We start from the raw sequence: 4,083 nt of genomic DNA on the forward strand, positions 1-4,083 counted from the left end.
CTCACCTGCGCTAAAGTGAAGGAAAGTCCGTTTGAGTTTTCTCCACAGTATCAAGGGGACAGAAAAGTTTAAAATAGTGAGCAATCACATTGGTGTGACAAAAGGACAATGGATTACAAGATCTGAGTGGAAATATTCATTAAAAAATGGATTATGACAATGAAACAACAAAGGTAGGACTCAAATGATGTTTTTGGCTTTGTGAAATGAGTCTTGTTTTTCGTCTTCTTTGGCTGCTGGTTCAGTGAGTTTTGCACATATGGTTAACTAGTGGAAAGAGCGTAGCTTTGGTTTTAATCTGATAGGTAGTTTGTTAGGACAGTGTTCCACTATTGCTTCTGTATGTTTTACCAGATATGCCTCTTTAGCATATTTGGTACTTTCTTTATTTAGCTGCTTAGTATTGAAGCTGGGTGTTGTTAAGGTAGAAAATATCGTTTATATCATTTAGATGAGCTTTTGCCCATTATGTGGATTGGATTGATCTTGTTGGCAGAAGTGCTGCAGGACCCATTGGGCCGCTAGCGATGTAGGTTAAAGCAGTACAGCAGCCACAGACCATTACACCGGCTATGTTTCTCTAAATGAATGGGCCTATTGAGTTCTTTTTATTCAGCAGTGGTTTTTGCATTACGTATCTCCCATAGAGTTCATTTTAGGTAACAATTATTGAGGCCTAGTGTTATTTTTGGGTTCTTTTGTGACTTCTTAAATTATTTCTTGATTCAATTTTGGAGGGTTTTTTTTTGGTGGCTCTCTTCTGGGACAATTAACCAGTTATCCACATTTTCTTTTCTTTGTGAAACCTACATGACAATGTAGTTTTACAGGAGTCTACTCTGAAATGGCTTTATAGCCCTTTCAAGACAGATAGATGGCTCATCATTTCACAAATTTCTTTAGATTGGGATAAGATGCTACTTTAATTTTTAACCCTTCTTGTTATTAGATATATCATTTTAAATGTGTGTCATGATGTCAGTTTTCAGTAGCTAGTGAAAATTCCAGCTTTTCTCTAATATATAAGATGTAGGGCTGTCAACAGGAACCAAATTGCAACGTTTTACCTAATCACATATTCTACCACACCACAATCATCAGGACTATTAAAGTTATTCCCTTTTCCATGTATGCAGGTTTTGTGCCTGACGAGGAAAAACTGTCCATCTGTAAGTGGTAAGTGTCACATTGCACTGAATCTTGGAAAGCAAATCCACCGATCCAAGTGGCCTCATCCGTTTGAAACTGATTCATCCTCCATTGCACCTGCAGGACAAATACCTGTTTCATGTCAAATTCTGAATCTGATGTTTTGGTTGATGATGCAAGATTACGACTGTCTAATGGGTACTTTAAGAATAACTCTTTTATTATAGTACAAGCCTCGTGTGGTTGGTTGCATCACAGTACTGACATGCTAACCTGGTAATTTTCAAACATGACCATAAAAAACTGCTCTATTAATAAATGGCACAAGGAATAAAATAAATTGGAGGCAAATATTAACAGTTCACATTACAACCATTTATTTGATAAAGAATACATGGTAAAAGCTAATGATGTATTTTTCAAAGTACTATAGGTTACCATATAATAATGAATTGTTTCCAAAGCTAAAAAAAAACCCTGAAAACTTAATATTTTATTGATGTTGACTGTCCTTGCTTCCACTAATAGCAGAAATATTATCTAGCAAATAGAGCAGAAAATGGTTTTAAATATTTAGCTATTCATTTACAATTGTTTATTTAAATACAATTTAGTCTGGTTTGCTAAACACAAAACAGTGTTTAATCTGAGAGGAGTTATGTGTTCATTTTGTTTTCATCAGCACTGAGGCAGCCTGCAGTTTTTGTTTTAAATCTTTTTTTTTTTTTTTTTTACAGTGATCGAAAATTAAGGCCCTTGCAGATGTACACCACTAGATGACAGCATTGGTTAGTGGGGAAACGAATGGCTAAGACTGAGTGTCATTAAATAAACATTCTTGATGCTTCTGTCTCTTTGCGACACTCAATAAAACATTTAGAGCTGGGGCTTTTTTTGTTTCCACGTCTACGTTAGGCACACTGTTTGTTAGGCATTGTTAGGTTGCCATATGTTGGATATTAGTCAATGTCTTTAGTGTACTGGAACTGTTTCCATCAGAACAAACATCTGTTTGAGCATGGGACAACAGGCTCAAAGAAGATCCCTGCAGTATTATGAATCCCTGGTGAATAGAAAGGTTAGAGGGAGGTGGAGCAGAGCTGGGGGGATTTCTCTGGCACTGTCAGGAAAACTACATCATAGGAAAAATGTGATGAAGCAGTTTGTGAAACTCGCCCCCTCTGAAAATCTCTAGCACTTTTATCAGTGCCAATTCATCACCATCTGTCGACCATCAGTGCTAGAGCGATCTGTCGGCTGGAAATGGATGGTGCTCACTGTGCTGTGAATGGGACCTGCCCTGAGCAGCGTGGCTATTCCTCACACTTCATCTGATTGTCCGCATGAGCATAGGTATGCAGAGAAAGTTGACATGGAGTTAATTCTTTTTTTTTTTTTTTTTTTGCTTGACAATTCTCTCTCGTTCTGTCTTGCTTTCTCTTTCTTTCTTTCATAATTGTGAAGTTTTCACTTCACAATTATGCAATATATTTTTGTCTCTCTCTCTCTGGGGGAAATATCTTTAGAAATTGTGTAACAACCCAGTCATGTTTTAAGTGTCTCCACAACTTTTTCACTGAATATTACTGACTATTAAAAAAGTTTTCACTTCACAATTATGCAATATATTTTTGTCTCTCTCTCTCTGGGGGAAATATCTTCACCTTGGCAAAAATAGCTAAAACTCCATCAGACTGGGTAAATGGTGTTTGTGAAAAACCATTTTTAACACGCCATTTATTGTCAGTTGGATTGAAGGCTGGACTGGGCTTGACTATGCCATTCCAGCATATGATTATGCTTTCATAAACCATTTCATCATCAAACTGGCTATGTTTAAGGTTTCTGTAATGCTGAGGAGAATTTCTGCTCGAGTCTTTTAAACTTTTGCGGCCTGCGACCTGCTTTCCTTGTGGATTGCCCTCTATTAATTTGATCCAATCAGCTCAGACCAGCTTCTCTATCCATTTAAGAGACAAGCATTCCACAGCATGATGCTGCCACTACTGTGTTTTAGCTTGGTGTGTTCAAGATTATGAACTGCGTTAACTTGTCTTTTCTTCGATAGCATTTTACAAGTAGGTCACTTGAGTTTCAGTCTCGTCTGATATGTTCTATGTTTTCTATGTCTTCTCCCTCATTTGTGGAGTTCATAACTACCAGCTGCTCTATCAATAGACTTTAAGCTGTGGATCTCTCCATGAGGGTTGCACATAGGCCTCTTGCATGTTTCTCTAATTAATGTTACCCTTGTCCTATCAAACTGATTAGTTGAATTACTGTTTTTTTGGTGATGAACCAAAAGTTTTCAACTTTAGAAATTGTGTAACAACCCAGTCATGTTTTAAGTGTCTCCACAACTTTTTCACTGAATATTACTGACTATTAAAAAAGTTTTCACTTCACAATTATGCAATATATTTACATTGGTCTAAAAGTTTTAGGTGTGAGTATTTCTGCAAGGCACTTGGATTTGTTGAAGAGATCTGTAAGAAAATTTGTGTCCGTAAAAGTTAAATTATCTTATTTAGAATAAATATGTTCAGAATACAACAGAGTGGCATTATTTAAAAAACTGAAATAAATACCAGAAAACCAGAAAAATAGATGACTGCTTATTTTTCTCTGATAGGCAATTTTATTAACTAAAATTAACACCTAATATAACTGTTGTAATTTTTGGTGCTGGGCTTCAGTTTATAGATAAGGTGGAGGTCCATCACTCTGTGCTTTGAGCCAGGAGACCTTTTATTCCCCAGCTTGTAACAAGAGCGCATAGCAGTCAGTGTCACATCTGTGTGTATCATGACAGCCAATCCATAACGAAGAAGAGAGCCTCATGCGAGTGTGTGAGGTGTCTATATGCTTGAGAGTGAGAGAATCACTGTGTCTGCAGAGTGACCCAGAACAGATGCAACCAGGTTCATCGAGGCC

At 37.0% G+C, this 4,083-nt stretch overlaps 1 long non-coding RNA gene across 1 annotated transcript; it reads left to right on the forward strand.

The window, feature by feature from the left end:
* Positions 1 to 2,001, forward strand: LOC103471321 (uncharacterized). The gene is made up of 3 exons (XR_534623.1): positions 1 to 173; positions 1,137 to 1,176; positions 1,887 to 2,001. It is a non-coding gene; the product is annotated as an uncharacterized LOC103471321 (long non-coding RNA).
* The last annotated feature ends 2,082 nt before the right edge of the window (positions 2,002 to 4,083 follow it).

Source organism: Poecilia reticulata, linkage group LG10 (genome assembly GCF_000633615.1).
Source record: "Poecilia reticulata strain Guanapo linkage group LG10, Guppy_female_1.0+MT, whole genome shotgun sequence".
NCBI classification, from domain to species: domain Eukaryota; kingdom Metazoa; phylum Chordata; class Actinopteri; order Cyprinodontiformes; family Poeciliidae; genus Poecilia; species Poecilia reticulata.